Source organism: Trachypithecus francoisi, unplaced genomic scaffold (assembly GCF_009764315.1).
Source record: "Trachypithecus francoisi isolate TF-2019V2 unplaced genomic scaffold, Tfra_2.0 Lachesis_group4, whole genome shotgun sequence".
In the NCBI taxonomy this organism is placed as follows: domain Eukaryota; kingdom Metazoa; phylum Chordata; class Mammalia; order Primates; family Cercopithecidae; genus Trachypithecus; species Trachypithecus francoisi.
The window spans coordinates 17,019,872-17,039,033 of record NW_022681469.1 but is presented as its reverse complement, the minus strand read 5'-3'; the positions used below and the strand labels follow the sequence as shown (position 1 = coordinate 17,039,033).

The 19,162-nt window shown below is 38.4% G+C and overlaps 1 pseudogene; it reads left to right on the top strand.

The window, feature by feature from the left end:
* The first annotated feature begins 4,904 nt into the window (after positions 1–4,904).
* LOC117073408 lies at positions 4,905–14,874 on the top strand (annotated as a pseudogene).
* The last annotated feature ends 4,288 nt before the right edge of the window (positions 14,875–19,162 follow it).

Here is a 19,162-nt window from a genome sequence, read left to right as displayed (position 1 = left end):
GCAGACCATAAGGTCAGGAGATCGAGACCATCCTGGCTAACACGGTGAAACCCCGACTCTACTAAAAATACAAAAAATTAGCTGAGCGTGGTGGCGGGTGTCTGTAGTCCCAGCTACTCGGGAGGCTGAGGCAGGAGAATGGCGTGAACCCAGCAGGTGGAGCTTGCAGTGAGCCGAAATTGCACCACTGCACTCCAGTCTGGGCTACAGAGCAAGACACTGTCTCAATAAAGAAAAGAAAAGAAAAGAAAAAAAAAAAGAAACCAACAGGATAAACTTTCTCCCAATTAAAGAGAAAGCCTTAGCAATATATGAGCATCTTAAGAAAGAAGCTGAAAACTTTGCTGCAGTGATCTCCTTTAGTGGAAGCTATTGCAGTGGCTTTTAGGACTTCCACATTCTACATACCTGTTGAGTTTTTGGTGAAACTGAGTGAAGATTAAATAGCAGCAAAAACATTCCTCCTGTGTTTTAAAAAGTGTATTGATAGATACAGTTGTATTCTGGTTCAGATTTTTAAATTTTACCTTTTTTAGTTGACAAATAGTAATTGTGTATATTCATGAGGTACCTAGTGATGTTTTGATCCACCTAATGTATTGTGATCACATCAGGGGAATGAGCACATCTGTCATCTCAAACATTTATCATTTCTTTGTGTTGGGAACATTCAATATCCTCCTAGCTATGTGAAACAATGTAATACATTATTGTTAACTATAGTCATCCTACACTGGTTCAGATTTTTAATTGTAATACAATTAATCTCTAAAAATTAATTCCCTCAAAGATCTATACTTTGAAAGAAACATAAAACCGAGTATAAAGGCTGTGAATGATTGATTGACAGATGTTGAGTGCAAAGACTATAGCGATATATCATTCTAGGATTTTTATCAGCTTTTTTAAAATTTCAGTTAGTGCTCTGGTTACAAAGTTACATCAGTTTTCAATAGTCTTTTTCAACCTTATTCTGTCCTACCCCCAAATAAACTCATATTTTGTCTATGATGTTGAAGAATTTAAAGTTTTACAAGAACATATATATCACTTTATGAAGGAAGGCCTGTATATACCTCACAGGTTGTCATGAAGATTAAATGAATTAATAGATGTAAAGGGCTTACAAGAGTACCTGGTATATAACAATGGATATAATTTTTTTATCCTTAATATTATTATTGCACTACTCTTTAGGAAAAATTATTTATACTTTTGACAAATTATAATAATGTAAATTACGGGGTACACAGTGATCGTGATGTTATATGTATACAGTGTGGAAGGATTGAATCAAGCTAATTAATATATCTATCACCTTAAATACTTATTTATTCCACTTGTGTAACTGAACTGCAACATTCTACTCTTTGATCAACATCTCCTGATTCCATCCAGCCCCCAGCCTCTGGTAACTATCATCCTGCACTCCGCTTCTATGAGTTTGATTGTTTAGATTCCACGTGTAAGTGAGATCATGAGGTGTTTGTCTTTCTGTGCCTGGCTTATTTCATTTAGCGTAATGTCCTCAGGTTCATTCATGTTGTCAGAAATGACAGGATTTAGAAGAAATAATTTTAAATATTTACACTTGCAAAGAATAATTAAAAGATAAAGAAAATAGAATTGAAACACCAGATAAATATGTAAATTTAGCAGATGATAAATGTGGTCTTCTTTTTAAAAAGGATTATTCAATAAATGCTGCTGAAACAAGTGGCTAACCATTTAGGATATAGTAAGATTAGATTTTTACTTCACATTATCTTTACTAAATTTGAGGTAGATTAAAGAATAAAGTGTAAGCAAAGAAACCATAAAAAGCTCAAAGAAAAATAGATGAATAAATTATTGGGGAATGAAAGAAATTTCTAATTATGCTATAAAGGACAAAAATCATCCAAAAATTATTAACATATATGATCACATAAAAAATTAAAACTTCTTTATGTCACAAACAGCACACATAAAAATTTAAATAGCAATGGATAAATGGAGGAAAAAATTGCAACTAAGCATATATAACCAGAAGAAGTTATTATTAATTGTTACAAAATTATTAAAAAGAACCATAACATTCCAACACAAAAATGAGAAAGGCTTTGGAGGCAATTAAAAAAATGAATCAATATAAATGGTTTATAACACATTGTTATTTCTCACTAGTCATAAAAATGTGATTTTTTTGTAATACCATTTGTGTTTATCCAGGTAGCAAAGATTAAAAAATGAAAGATAATGGTTTTATTGAGAATACAGGGAAAGGATATTCTTATACATTGAAGATGGATGCGCTAATTGGTATCATATTCTGAGGGACAATTTGGCAGCATATTTTAACATGTATGTATATATCTTGATATAGCAGTTATACTTTGTAAATATATTTCTATTAAAGATCTGTGTAAACTTGCTTTTACAAAGATGTTCATTGCACATTTATAAAACTGAAAAATTGGAAGCATTCTAAATGCTAAACTGAATAGGACCGATAAAATAAATTGGGGCTTCAGGGCAGAACATGGGTGATCTGCAAAATTTCAAACTGAAAAGTTAATTTTCAATGTCCTTGGACTAAGGACTAGAGGGAACGAGATAATAAAGATATGGAAGAAATCAATGGAAAATATAAATAAAATTTCAAATGATTTTGATTCCTTTAATCCTTCCCAAGCACTTACAAATTATTTATGAAATTTTCTTCATTTATTTCAAGTGTGTTGTTTTTCTGACTGATATATATGAAAAAAACAAAAGTTTGTTCTTTGAAAAGAGTAATGAAGTAGAAAACTCATTTGGTATAGACTGAATGTTTGTGTCCCCCCAAAATTTGTATATTGAAACCTAATCCTCAATGTGATGGTATTTGGAGGTGGGATTTTGGGGATGCTGTTAGGTCCTAAGGGTAGAGCCTTCATGAATGGGATTAGTGCCTGATATGGTTTGGCTGCGTCCCCACCCAAATCTCATCTTGAATTCCCATGTGTTATGAGTGGCAGGTAATTGAATCATGGGGGCGGGTCTTTCCCATGCTGTTCTCGTGATGGTGAATAAGTCTCATGAGATCTGATGGTTATAAAAAGGGGAGTTCTACTGCACAAGTCCTCCTCTCTTTGCCTGCTGCCATCCAGGTAAGATGTGACTTGCTCCTCCTGCCTTCCACCTTGATTGTGAGGCTTCCCCAATCACTTGGAACTGTAAGTCAATTAAACCTCTTTCTTTTGTAAATTGCCCAGTCTCGGGTATGTCTGTATCAGCAGCGTGAAAACAGACTAATACAGTGTCCTTTTAAAAGACACCCTAGAGAGCTCCTTTGCCCTTAGGAAAAAGATGGCTGTCTATCCACAAGGAAGTGGGCCCTCGCCAGTCACTGAATCTGCTGGTGCCTAGATCTTGGACTTTGCAGCTTCTAAAACTGTGAGAAATATATTTATGTTGTTTATAAGCTACCCAGTTTATGGTATTTTGTTATGGCATCCTGAGCAGACTAAGAAACCACTGATAAAATAAGTTTGGAATAAAAGAGAGAAGCTAAATAATGTGAATGCAGAATGGTCCTTAGCTACAGATACAGAAAAAATTAAAATATTTAAAAAATACTATACATAACTTTGCTTCAGTAAATTTGGAAACTTAGAAGAAATTGCAAATTTCTAGAAAAATAAAATTTACCAAAACTGATTTAGGAATAAGAATCTGGCTACGTATTTAATTTAATACACTGAAACAGGAGTAGTTAAAATATTTTCACATAGAAAACAAGCTTAGGCATTTTTGCAGGCAAATTTTACCAAACTGTAACTTAATATTAAACAAACTCTTCCAGAGAATAGGAAAAAAAAAAAGGGCGGATACTCTTTAAGCTTTACTCTGAGGTCAATATAACTTTGACGCCAAAACCAGACAGAAATAAACAAAAAATGAACAGCACAGGCAGGCCCGCTTAACATATAAATATAGAAGTAAATGTTTAAAATAAAAATTATTATTTAAAACAAGAATTCAACAGTTAGTAGAAACAATTGGACATCATGATGAAGTTGTTTATCCCAGGAAAGCAGGGATGGCTTACCATTAAGACTATATAAACACCATTTGCTCCAGGAACATAATAAAGAATAAAAGCCATATGATTCACAGACTACCAAAATTGAATAAAAAAGAAACAGGAGTTCTGAATAGACCTTCAAAAATATACTGGAGTTTTAATTTAAAAGACAAAAACTTCCTGCAAAGAAAAGTCCAGGACCAGATGGCTTCACTGATCAAGTCTACCAAACATTTTCAGGATTAATACCATTTTTTGGCACACTCCTCCAAAAAACAGAATAGGAAGGAAGGCTTCCCAACTCATTCAATGAGGCCGGGTTTACCTTGATAACAAAGCTAGAGACATTGTAATACAGACCAATATCTCTTATGAATACAGAGGCAAAAATCCTCAGCAGAATACTAGCAAACTGAATCCAGCAACGTATACTGCAAACAGGTGGGATTTTCTCAAGTAATCCAAGATTGTTGATTCTTTCTGACCAAATAATCAGAATAAATGTTGATATAAGATAGGCTCACCCCCACCAGCAGGACCAAAAAAGTGTTGAGGCTACGGTCAATTAATAGTATGGTAATGCCGGCGGCTAGGACTGGGAGAGAAAGGAGTAGAAGGATTGCCTTAATGAGGACTGATCACCCGAAAACGGGTGTTTTGATACTGGGATATGGCTGGGGGGTTTTATATTAATAATTGTGGTAATAAAATTAATGGCCCCTAAAACAGAAGAAACACCTGCTAGGTGGAGAGACAAAATGGTTAGATGCACAGAGGTTCCTGCATGTGTTAGGCTTCCTGCTAAAGAGGGGGTATACTGTTCAGCCGGTTCCCGCGCCGGCTTCTACTATTGATGATGCAAGTAGGAGTAGGAAAGGGGGAAGAAGGGAGAAGTCAGAAGCTTATATTATTTATCTGGGGGAACGCCATATCGGGTGCACCAATTATCAGAGGGACTAGTCAGTTGCCGAAACCTCCAGTTATGATTGGTATTACTATAAAGATTGACGAATGCGCGGGCGGTAACAATAACATTGTATATCTGATCATCTCCTAGCAGAGTTCCTGATTGGCCTAATTCTGCTCGAATGAGAAGGCTTAGGGCGGTGTCCACTATCCCCGCTCATGCGCTGAATAGCAGGTAGAGTGTTGAAAACAATTAACGATTGATGAACCTAAGTGGAAAAAAGGTGAAATGGCTGAGTAAGCATTACACTGTAAATCTAAAGACAGAGGTCGAGGCCTCTTTTTACCAGCCCCGAGGTGGTTTGTCACATTGAATTGCAAATTCAAAGGAGCAGCTTCAATCCTGCCGGGGCTTCTCCTGCCTTTCTGCCGGCAATGGCAGGAGAAGTAGATTGAAGCCAGTTGATTAGAGTGTTTAGCTGTTAACTAAATTTTCGTGGGTTTGAATTCCACCAATCTAGCAAGAGCTTAGCTTAATTAAAATTGTTGATTTGCATTCAATTGATGCAGAATAGAGTCTTGCAGTCCTTAGGTCTGTTACAGAAGTTAAATACAATTTACTTACTAAGGGCTTTGAAGGTTCTTGGTCTTATGTAACCTAAATTTCTAAGTTATAGTCAGTATCAATGGAGAGATAGGTAAGAGGAGGGTAGAAAAGATAAGTGGGGGAAGAGAAATATAGTTTTTGTATTTTCGAATTGTCATTGTATTTTCATATTATTAGATGTGGGGAATATTGTTACTGAGATGGAATAAATTAGGCATATGTAAAAGTACAGGTTGAGTTGAGTTATGATAGTTATGATGGCAGGGGTAATAAGACTTGATTTTTGTAAATTCTTGAATGATGGTTCATTTAAGCAGAAATCCTTTTAATGGGGGCAAACCTCCTAGGGATAGTAAAATTAGTGGAATTATAGGTGTTAACCATGTTAATTTGTTTCAGGTGTGAGATGGTGACAGGGTTGTGCTTATACTCAGGTTGAGTGCTAGAAATGTGGTAGTTGTTAAGTAATCAGGTTTAGAATGGTAATGTTTGGGTTACAAATTATTACTTCTGTTATTCAACTTAGGTAAGTAATTGAGGAGTAGGCTATGATTTTACGCAGTTGTGCTTGATTAAGTCCTCCTCAGCCGCCTACTATAATGGATCGGATTGTGATAGAGAGGAGGATGTTCATGTTTATAATTGGGAAAATTTGAAACATGATCGAGATAGGTGCTAGTTTTTGTCATGTGAGAAGAAGTATGCCAGACATTAGAGAGGTTCCTTGAGTTACTTCTGGGACTCAGAAGTGAAAGGGGGCTATTCTTAGTTTTATTACTAGGGATGAAAATTGATGAATAGTGTTTATTATTGTTCACTGTCCAGAGGCCAGGTTATTGGAAAGGATACCTATTATGAGAATTACAGATGTGGTTACTTGTGTAAGGAAGTATTTGGTGGCTGCTTCTGTAGAGCAGGGATTTATTTTTTAAATTAAGACTGGGGTAGGAGCTAGTATGAATTTGAATTAGATGCTCATCCGGACCATAGAATAGAACAGACAGCTAGGCTTGATGTGGCTAGCATAAATAGGAGGCCTATATTACAATTAATTAGGGGATTTGTTATAGAGAGGGGACTTCACAGAGGAGAGCAAAAGAAAGGGCCAGGGTTGGAGCAATAATATAAAGGGTGATAGTAGATGTAGATGTTGAGGTCTGTAAGGGTTCTTGTATGGAAAGTATTGCGTCAGTGAATGGTTGAAGCAGTCCGCAGGCACCTACAATGTTAGGTCCTTTGCGTAGGTGTATATAGCCTAAGATTTTTTGTTCAATGAGTGTAAGGAATGCTGTAGTGATTAGAGTGGGAATGATAAGTAGGAGAAGGTTAATTATAGGCTTATTGTTAAGAAGAGGAGGCTGGGCACGGGGGCTCATGCCTGTAATCCCAGCACTTTGGGAGGCCGAGGTGGGTGGATCACGAGGTCAGGAGACCCAGACCATCCTGGCTAACACGGTGAAACCCTGTCTCTACTAAAAATACAAAAAATTAGCCAGACATGGTGGCGGGCGCCTGTAGTCCCAGCTACTTGCGAGGCTGAGGCAGGAGAATGGCGTGAACCCAGCAGGTGGAGCTTGCAGTGAGCAGAGATCAGATCACTCCACTCCAGCCTGGGTGACAAAGCGAGACTCTGTCTCAAAAAAAAAAAAAAAAAAAAAAAAAAGAAGAACTGAGCCTCTGGTTATAAAGTTTTAAGTTTTACGCAATTGCCGGGCTCTGCCATCTTAACAAACCTTGTTCTTGGGTAGAGTATATGGTGATTTGTTAGACTGAGATAGCGTTATCTATAGGGTGAGAGTGCTTTATGAAGTGGGCCCTGTCTCTCTTGTCCTTTTGTACTAGGAGAAATGTTAAATAGATAGAAACCAACCTGCATTACTATGGTCTGAACTCAGATCATATAAGACTTTAATCGTTAAACAAACGAACCCTTAATAGTGGCTATACCGTTAGGATGTCCTGATCCAACATCGAGGTCGTAAACCCTATTGTCAATATGGACTCTAGAATAGGACTGCGCTGTTATCCCTAGGGTAACTTTCTCTGTTGATCATATTATTGGGTCAATGTATGTTAACCCACTTAGACTAGTGAGGTCTCAGTTTAGGTTGTTCGGGGGTTGAGTTATGCTCCGAGGTCACCCCAACCAAAATTTTTAATGCAGGTATAGTAGGCTAAGGCCTGTAGGCTTTTTGAGTTTGTACTTGCATTAATGAATTTGGTCAAGGTTGTTTCAACATCTGAAAATTAATGTAATATACTATATTAATAAAATAAAGGGCACACATTCATATGATCATCTCAATAGATGTAGAAAAAACATCTGAAAAGGTACAACATCCTTTTATGATAAAACCACTCAACAAACTAGGTATAAAAGGTGATATGGTTCGGCTGTGTCCCAACCCAAATCTCATCTTAACTGTAGTTCCCATAATCCCCACAAGTGGTGGGAGGGACCATGTAGGAGGTAATTGAATCATGGGGGCAGTTTCCCCCATGCCCCCATGCTATTTGATTTGGTTTGGCTGTGTCTCCACCCAAATCTCATATTGAATTGTAGATCCCATAATCCCCACATGTCATGGGAGGGACCCGGAGGGAGGTAATTGAATCATGTGGGGTGGGTTTTTCACATGCTATTCTTGTGATAGTGAATGGTTTTATAAAGGGCAGTTCCCCTGCACATGACTCTTGCCTGCCATCATGTAAGATGTGCCTTTGTTCCTCTTTCACCTTCTGCCATGATTTTGAGGCCCCCCCAGCCATGTGGAACTGTAAGTCCATTAAACCTATTTTTCTTTATAAATTACCCAGTCTTGGGTATTTCTTTATAGCAGTATGAAAATAGACTAATATACTCTTTTTGTGATATTAAGTAAGTTCTCATGAGATCTGATGGTTTTTTTTTTTTTTTTTTTTTGAGACGGAGTCTCGCTCTGTCGCCCAGGCTGGAGTGCAGTGGCTGGATCTCAGCTCACTGCAAGCTCCGCCTCCCGGGTTTACGCCATTCTCCTGCCTCAGCCTCCGGAGTAGCTGGGACTACAGGCGCCCGCCACCTCGCCCGGCTAGTTTTTTGTATTTTTTTTGGTAGAGACGGGGTTTCACCGTGTTCGCCAGGATGGTCTCGATCTCCTGACCTTGTGATCCGCCCGTCTCGGCCTCCCAAAGTGCTGGGATTACAGGCTTGAGCCACCGCGCCCGGCCGAGATCTGATGGTTTTATAAGGGGCTTCCCCCTTTACTCAGCTCTCATTCTTCTCCTTCCTGCTACCATGCAAAGAAGGACATGTTTGCTTCGCCTTCTGCCATGATTGTAGGTTTCCTGAGGCCTCCCACCCCAGACTTGTGGAACCATGAGTCAATTAAACCTCTTTTCTTTATAAATTACCCAGTCTCGGGCAGTTCTTTATAGCAGCATGAGAATGGACTAATACAGAAGGGAACTTTTGTAACCTGAAGGGAGGTATCTACAAAATTCATATACTCAATGGTGAAAGACTAATGCTTTTCTCCTAAGATCAGGAACAAGGCAAGGATATCTGCTCTTGCTACTTGTATTCAAGATTGTACTGGAAATTCTAGCCAGGATGATTAGGCAAGAAAAAGAAATAAAAGTTATGCAGATTAGGAAGGAAGAAATAAAACTCTCTTAATTTGCAGATCCTAAGGAATCTACACTAAAAAACCATTAAAAGTAATAAATGGCTTCAGTAAGTAATAAAAGACTCACACATTTCCTTTGGTGGATGCCAAGGTTTAGAAAAACAATGACTTGCAGAATACAATATCAATATACAAAAATCAATTGTATGCATGTACACTAGCAATGAACAATTCAAAAATAAAATTAAACAAACACTTCCCTTTACAGTAGCATTAAAAAGAATAAAATATTTAGAAATAAATTTAACAAAAGTGCAAGACTTAACACTAAAAAGCCATATAGCATTGCTGAAAGAAATCAGAAAAGACAATAATAAATGGAACTATTACTGATGTTCATGGATTGGAATGATTAATATTGTTTAGATATCAATACTCTCCAAATTGACCAATACAATCCCTATGTAAATCCCAGCTGGCTTTTTTGTTGTTGCAGAAATTGACAAGCTGGCTCTAAAATGTATATAGTATTGTAAGAGAGCCATAGTAAGCAAAACATTTCGAATAAGAATAAAAAATTTTTGAGAACTCACACTTCTCCATTTCAAAAACTTACTACAAAACTGCAATAATCAAGACACTGTGGTCCTGGCATAAAGATAACATATGAATCACTGAAACAGAATTGCAAGTCCAGAATTAAACCTTCCCATTTATGGTCAAATTATTTTAGTCAAGGGTGCCAAGACAATTCAATGGTAAAATAAGTTTTTTCAACAAATGGTGCTGGATCAACTGGATATTTACATGCAGAAGAATGAAATTGGATTATTATTATTATTATTATTTTGTGAGTCACGGTCTTGCTTTGTTGCCCAGGCTGGAGCGCGGTGTCACATTCAAGGCTCACTGCAGCCTTGACCTACCAGGCTGATGCAATCCTCCCACCTCAGCCTCCCTGCCAAGTAGCTGGGACCACAGGTTCATGTCACCACGCCCGACTAATTGTTTACTTTTTTTTTTTTTTTTGGTAGAGATGGGGTCTCACTGTGTTACTCAGGTTGGTTTTGAACTCCTGGGCTCAAATGGTCATCCCATGATATCCTCTCAAAGTGCTGAGATAATAGGTGTGAGCCACTGTGCCTGGCTTGATGTTGGATTCTTTCTTCATACCATATATAAAAATTGACTAAACATGGATAATAGACCTAAGTGTAATACCTAAACCTGTGCAACTCTTAACAAGAAAAGTTATAGGAGGAAATCTTTGTTACCATCGGTAATGTTTTCTTAGATATGACACCAAACGCATAAGCAAAAACAACAAAATAGATAAATTGGACTTAATTTTAAAAACTTGGACTTAATTAATTTTTAAAACTTTTGTGCCTCAAAGTATGCCATCAAGAAAGTGAAGAATGAATTACAGAATGGTAGAAAACACTTGTAAATAATATATCTGATAAGGGACTGGAATCCAAGATGTATAAAGTCTTCTTACAACTCTCTAGTAAAGAGACAAATTATACAAGTAAGAAAGGATGAGAGGGTTTGAATAGGTGTTTTTCCAAAGAAAATATACAGATGGCTAATTATCATCTGAAAAGATGGTCAGTATCCTTAATCATCAGGGAAATGCAAATCAAAACCACAATGAGGTACAACTTCACACCTACCAGGATGGCCAAAGGGAAAAAGACAATAATGCATACTGATGAAGATTTGGAGAGACTGGAATTCTCAATCATTACTGGTGGGAATATAACCTAGTGTAGCCACTTTGGAAAACAGTTTGGCAGTGCCTCAAAATGTTAAATACAGAGTTACCATATGACCCACAAATTCCATTTATAGGTATACAGCCAAGAGAAATGAAAATATATAGCCACACAAAAATTTGTGCACAAATATTCATGGCAGCATTATTCATAGCAACCAAGAAGTGGAAACAAGCTGTTCACAATCTGATGAATGGACTAAAAAAAAAGGTGGTACATCCGTACAATGGAATATTATCCAGTCATAAAAAGGAATGAAGTACGCAGATGAACCTTGAAAACATTATGCTAAGTGAAAGACGCTGTCACAAAAGACTATGTATTGTATTATTCCACTTATATAAAAGGTCCAGAACAGGTAAATCCATAGAGATAGAAAGTAGATTAGTGGTCGCTAGGGGCTGGTGGATAAGAGGAATGGATAATTAATGCTTATGGGTACAGCATTTCTTTTTGGGTCATGAAAATTTTCTAAAATTAAATAGCGGTGATCATTGCATAACTGTTAATATATAAAAACCCACTGAACTGTATATTTTAAAAGGGTGGGTTTTATGGTATCTGAGTTTTATCCAAATAAAGCTGTTATTAAAAACCATGTAGTCATCTGAAAAATACAAAACAAACTGATGAAATTCACTACTCATTTGTGATAACTTTTTTTTTTTAAGTAAACCAAGAATGGAAAGGAGCTTCCTTAAGTTGATAAGGATAACAAAAAAATCACAAACATTATTCTAAGTGAGGAAATACTAGAAGCTGTTCCTTTACACTCAGGAACAAGACAGAAAGGCCAACTATCACCTTTGCTCTTCAGCATTATACTGGTAGTGATAGACAGAAGTAAGATTAGAAAAATAAATTAAAGGAAAAGAAGAAATAAAACTGTATTAGGGTTCTCCAGAGGGGCAGAACTAATAGGATATATGTATATATGAAAGGGAGTTTATTAAGGAGAATTGACTCAAAGGATCACAAGGTGAAGCCCGATGACAGGCCATCTGTAAGCTGAGGAGCAAGGAGCAGTAGTGCCTCAGTCCCAGTCCCAAAGCCTCAAAAGTAGGGAAGCTGACAGTGCAGCCTTCAGTCTGTGGCTGAAGGCCAGAGAGCCCCTGACAAACCACTGGTGTAAATCCAAGAGTCCAAAGGCCAGAGAACCTGGAGTCTGACGTTCAAGGGCAGGAAGCGTCCAGCACGGGAGAAAGATGAAAGCCAGAAGACTCAGCAAACCAGCTTATTCCACTTTCTTCTGCCTGCTTTTTCTACCGACACTGGCAGGCGATTGGATACTGCCCACCCACATTGAAGGTGGGTCTTCCTCTCCCAGTCCACTGACTCATACGTTAATCTCCTGTGGCAACACCCTCACAGACACACTCAGAAACCATACTTTACATCCTTTAATCTGGTCAAGTTGACTAATATTAACCATCACAAAAACTGTCATTATTTTAAGAGAATATGATTGTTTACATACAAAATCCCAGTAACCTAAAAATTATTAGAAAATAAGCTAATTTAGAAAGGTAGCTAGATGTAAGGTTAAGACACGAAAGTTAATGTATTTTTATATACCAGTATAAAAACCAGTAAGGATGAGTTTTTAAAGGGTCATTTTTTTTCACAGCCTCTTATTAGTATTCTGTAAAATTCTGGGAAAAAGTTAGATATTACAAACCTCGTGGTGAAAATTACTTTCAGATTCTCAATTTTGACTGTACATGAGGATCACCTTGACAGATTAAAATATATCCCAATGTCCAGGTCTTGCCCAAGCAATTAAATCAAAATTTCTTATATGAGACTCAAGAATTATGCCTTGTAGAGCTCCCCAGATAATTCCAGTGTGCAGCAAAGGTTAAGAAGAGTAGAGGATTAATCTCATTTACGTTTTTCTGAGATGAAGTAAATATTATTAGCATAGTATCATGTTCAGATGAACTTGTATTGAATGCAGCATAAAGGATTACTTTTATACAAATAAGTATCAACAGTTTGATTTCCTTTCTTTTAATAAGTCCTTGTAATTCAGTATTTTCTGGATATTTCTAAGGAACTAGAAAAAGGGATGGGAGAACATCTCATGACAGCAGCATTCACTCCAAGGTCCCTAGCTGTGTGTGTCAACAGGCTTTGGGTCTTCTTCGTATCCCCAACAAGAGCATTTGCCAATCCAAATCATTTTCTTCCGAGATTCATGTCCTGGGTGTCTCTGGAGATCCATTGCCTTCCCTTTTCTTTTGCCCTTTTGTCCCCCAAGATTACCTTCTCAAACTCAGGAGCCACATTTTTGTCACACATTATTATACCTTTTCATAAACACATTCCCTATCCTCACTTTCTCACCCTTGATTATGGTATTCTCACTATTCCATATCAATCATATTTCTAGGAGAGACATACTACCTCCCAGCCACCTTCCCACTCTATTTTCAGCATTCCTGAGATTCCTCAGGAGAATTCTTAGAGCCTGCTCAAGTTTTGGGGATCCACGTTCAATGAATTTCACCAAGTACCCTATTTAACAATGTTACCCCAGCACTTACAATTTTACTTTATTTTTTTCTCATAGCATTTATCTGATATCATTCATGCATACTTTATTTGTTAGCTACCTGTGTTCTAAACTAGAATGTGTGCTCCATAGGGACAAGTACTTTTTTTTTTTTTTTCACAAACAAAAAAGTGCTGGGTCACCAGGATATTTGGGAGAGACTGTGGGTGAAGCAGGTTGATCTGGGGGTAATATTTGGAGTTCATTTTTGAACATGTTAAATTTGAGATGTGTGTGGGCCGGGCGCGGTGGCTCAAGCCTGTAATCCCAGCACTTTGGGAGGCCGAGACGGGCGGATCACGAGGTCAGGAGATCGAGACCATCCTGGCTAACACGGTGAAACCCCGTCTCTACTAAAAATAAAAAAAATTAGCCGGGTGAGGTGGCGGGCGCCTGTAGTCCCAGCTACTCGGGAGGCTGAGGCAGGAGAATGGCCTAAACCCAGGAGGCGGAGCTTGCAGTGAGCTGAGATCCGGCCACAGCACTCCAGCCTGGGCGACAGAGCGAGACTCCGTCTCAAAAAAAAAAAAAAAAAGAGATGTGTGTGTATATATATATGTATATACACACACACATATAATCTATTAGATGTAACTAATTTTAAAATAGTTAAAATATTAATTTTTATTAATATATTTTTATATTTTATTATTAATTTTTATATATTAGATTTAACTAATATTTAACCATATATAGATTAGATTAAACATGTGAGACTGGAAGGGAAGGGAAAAATCTAAACTGGAGGTAAATATTTGGGAGTATTTAGACTAAATATGATGTTTAAAACTAAGACTGGGCCATTACCGTAGGAAAAGGTGCCGCAGAGCTAAGCAGTCAAGGTGTGTGACTTCACTGAGGACCAGACCACAGAATTCAAGGAGGTCTTCTAGCTGTTTGACTGAACAGGTGATGGTAAGATCCTGTACAGTCAGTGTGGGGATATGATGAGGGTCCTGGGTCAGAACCCCACCAATGCTGAGGTGATTCAAGTCCTGGGGATCCCCAAGAGTCATGAGATGAATGTGAAGGTGCTGGACTTTGGGCACTTCCTGCCCATGCTGCAGGCTGTGGCTAAGGACAGGGACCAGGGCCTATAAGGATTATGTTGAAGGACTTTGGGTATTTGACAAGAAAGGGAAAGGCACCATGATGGGCACTGAAATCTGGCAAGTCCTTGTCACACTGGGTGAGAAGATGATAGAAGTAGAGATGCTAGTGCAGGGCATGAGGACAGCCATAGTTGCATCAACTATGAAGAACTTGTCCATGGGGTGCCACATGGCTAAGGACCTTCTCAGTCTCCCCAGAGCCCATGCCTTTCCCTGTGGGAGACTCTGTATCTAGCCTGAAGGCTTTCTAGGCTCTCTTGTCACAGCACCTTTCCTATCTTGTCTCTTTTGGATAATGTTTGGTCCGCTTTTACCAAATAAACTTGCTCTCTCTGCGCCCCACGACAAATAAATGAAACTATAAGACTGATAAAGATTACTAAGGAAGTGGGTATAGATAGCAAAGAGATGTCCACGACTAAAACTCGGGGACTACTGATGTTAAGAGGTTGGAGCGCCAGTGAGGTATATGGAAATAAAAAGATCATGATATCCTGGAGGCCATGTAAAGAAACTGTTTCCAGGAAAAGGGATTGACCAACTTTGTCAAATGATGCTGATCGCTCAAGCAAAATGTGACCTAAGAATTGACCTTTGAATTCTGAAATATACAAGTCATTGGTGACTTTGAAAGGAGCAGTTTTAGAGAGAATGCTTTGGAAAAGCTGGATTGGAATTGGACCAATAGATTTGGGAGGAGAGGAATTGGAGAAAAATTGGGGAGGAATACTGGAGTGGTTTTCTCGAATAGAAGAGAGGGGATGCGATCTCTTGAGGCTTAGCCTTAGACAGGAACTGTTAAAATCCTCAAAAAGATAATCAGGAAAGCTTATATAAAAACAAAGTCATTTATTATTAATCTCTCCAGCTAGGGAAAACCTCATTAAGAACAGAACATCAACAATGTACACAAAAGGGAAGTTACACAGGGTGTTTTTTTTGTTTTGTTTGTTTTTTTCTTTTTTTTACCGGACTAGATCTGGTGTTAGGATTATAAATTGGGTGATTTCTCTGGGATGTCTTTTGGAAATGGGGAATGAATTGGACTAAATGGGTAGGAGGCAGTCATTTTTAATTGGCTTGGGAGAACAGAGCAGGGCATGCAGTGTTTCTTCTTTCTCTTTTCATCTGAATTCTGAAACTTGTAGTCTTCTCTTTCCAGACCATGTTGTGGTTTGTTCTTGCTTGTTTTGCAGGATTGGTAATTTTCTGATAGATAGGATTGTCAGTTTGACTTCCATTTCTCAGGCTGTTTTTTGATCATTCTTTGGTAGAGGCTCTGTGATTGATAATTTTGGTGATCTATCCAGATCTACATTTTTGTTTGTATATCTTTTGTCAAATTGATAGTGATTTGTTTTTCTAAGACCACCAAAGCGGGCACAAAAGAACCAGCGACTAGGCAAGTGTAGGAGCAAAACTGCAAGTTTATTTTGGTCACCTAAGGTGTGGGGAAGAGGTCTGTCGGCCTCCGGCAAAGAAGGCCCACAGAGTCCCCCGGTGGGGCTCTCGGACAGAGTTCCCACAGTCCTGACATCCTGACAGGAGTGGGGCTGTGAGAAGGCCGCGCGTGGCGTCCCTCCGGAGCGGCTTTTCTAGGAGTGGGAGGGCAATAGGCGGGGCACGGGCGTGTAGGGGGCGTTCCGCAGGTGCGACCAGGTAAATCTTGGTCTCTTCGGATTGACGTCACCTGGCGCATGCCCAGTTGGTCTGCACCTTCCCCGGCGCCGGCTGCATTTTCGCGCGTTCGGGAAAAGTTGGCGGGGGGGGGGGGATGAAGAACCCGGAAGTGCACCATCTTGCCTCCGTTCATCCAAACAGATAGTCCTTTCATTTTCAACAAATGCTATTCTTTCTTGTTGCTTCTGCTGCATGATTGCTTGTTGAATCATTTGATGAGACAGTGAATGCATGGCAGAGATCACATATTTGAATACAGCACAGTTTGTAATTCACTTTTAAGACTTGTTTAACAAAACAAGTCCAATTAAACCAAGAGAACAGATCCCATTCCCAATCTAGAAAGCTCACAGGATGAGATATGAGTATGTTAGCCAAATCACCTAAACTTTTGATTTGTTTACTATTCCTTAGAGTAATATTAAAGATTCCAAAGTGGTCTGTAGAGATGTAAATTCAAAGTCTTTCCTTAAAATGGCACATATCTGTTTTGAGAGGCTAATAATATATTCAAGGCTATCTTGTTTTGGACCATAACCTGTCCAGTCTCAAAACGTCTCAGATGAGGAGCTCTGTGGTCTCAGAGACATTGTCTAGCTTTTCCATCAATCTTTGAACCATTGTGTTGTAGTATTTACCATATTTTTTAGGCCTATAAAACAATTAAGATGCTTGAGGACAGAAGAAAGAAGCACAGAATCTCCCCTCAGTTGTTAAAGTTTTGAGTCTCCAACTGAGGCTCAGTCTTTATCCTTCTTGAGTTCAGTCATATTTAAACATCTCATCTCATCTCTCTCTCTCTTTTTTTTTTTTTTTGAGATGGAGTCTCACTCTGTAGCCCAGGCTGGAGTGCAGTGGCATGATCTTGGCTTACTGTAATCTTTGCCTCCCGGATTCGAGCTATTCTCCTGCCTCAGCCTCCTGAGTAGCTGGGATTACAGGCACCCACCACCATGACCAGCTAATTTTTCTTTTTTTATTTTTAGTAGAGATGGGGTTTCACCAGGTTGGCCAGGCTGGTCTCGAACTCTTGACCTCAAGTGATCTACCCACCTCAGCCTCCCAAAGTGCTGGGATTATAGGCGGGAGCCACTGTGCCCGGCCTATTTTTTTAACGAGGGAAAATTCATGTGCCAAATAGAACCAGGTTGATGTCAGGAGCTGTCTGGAAGGCAGGCATGAGTTTGGACATGCCTGTCCAACTTGCAGCTAGTACTCAATGGGCTTTTGTACTGCAATTCTAATGCGTGTCATTGGGGGCAGTTTAATGATCTGTTTTCAGACAAAATATCCCTCTGGGATGGTATAATTGTGCCACAGGGGTGTGATGCCACTCAGAAAAATTGGTTTGGTATCAGAAAGTGAAATCAACAGTAGATCAAAAGTAGATAAACAGGTAGATCTTTAGTACAAGTATTAAGTTGAACTTAGTAGTTAGCATTTATTGTGGGATCTGTAAAAATGAGTCAGCTTCTACTCGTGCACTATTTATTTCTTTGTCTTTTTCTAAACTCTAATATTGGAAAAATTTGTGAAGGCTACCTCCTATGCAAGGTGTTGTGGTTTTCATAACAAGTGTGATTGATGATGAGTTTTTAAGTTTTGGTTGTCTGACCTCTTATGGTGTTTGCCATCTAAAAATCTGGGTAGTAGTTGATTTATATTTTCAGGAAACCAGCTGGTTTATTAGCAGAGACTGATAGTAATAGTCACTAAGTGTTACCCAAAGGAAAGTGTTTATAAACACAATTAGTTTGATTGTGTGATTTAGCCATATCACGAGTGAATTGTAGCTAGATACTGATTCATTCCAAGGAGTGATTAGGGATGCACAGAGTAGTATTAAGGAATGTTACCAATTAAAAGTAACAAACGTGTGTTAACAATTTAGAAACTTAAACTAGGAGAAAATAAAGCAAATAGCTAGGAAAATACAAAAAGGAGCATGCAGGTTAAAAAAATGGGACATGGGATATGAGTTTATTTATGGTTTCAGTTATCTGGACCTTGTTCTGTGAGTCTTAAGAAGAACCTGTCTACAGCAAGAAGTCATTTGTTTGTCTGAAGATCTGTGGAAGATGTCATGTACTTCTGGAAGATGCCTGGATAGCTTAGCTTTAGATCACCCAAGTGTTCAGATTTCCAAGTAGAACAGGACATTTGAAATTTTGAAACAAGGCCAAGTTGTTACTTGAAGTTTGACCAATGTATGCTTTCAGTGGTATTCAATAATGTTCTTTCCAATGAGCTTCAAAAACAGTCTTTCTTTGAAATCTTTAGTATCTCAGCAATGGATGAGAAAAGTTATGTTGTGGAAAAATAGCTTGAACCTGTTGATGATATGACTAAATATACCAATTTAGTCTCTTATAAGTAGTTTGGCTAATTTCAATTTTGTCATCCCTTTATCCTTTCTAGTTTCCTAGAATATTGAGTATAATAAGGGCAAAGATGCTTTTTTTTTTTTTGTAAGTGCCAAGAACTTACAAAATTCTTGGGTGGCAGTTGCCATTAAATGTGTTTCCCTGTCCCTAGATTACTGTGAATACCCATGCAGGAAACACAAAATCTAAAATCTCTTTGTATTGCAAGAACAATTACTTTTCTAAACACAACCTCTGTAGCAACCTGCCTGGGAAGCCAAACCGTTCTAAAACGCTGAAAACATTTTAGAATCGTTGGAATATGGTCAAAAACTGCTAGCTTCCCTATTTTTTGTCCCTGCTTCCAATTCGGAATCACCCAGAGAAATCCAGATATACTTCCCAAACCAAACACATAAGATGCCTCATTTCTAGTTGGCCCAGCTTCTCCATGCCAACAACCTCTAATCAGAGCATACTTGAAGCCTTTCCTGTTTTTTATTGCAAAG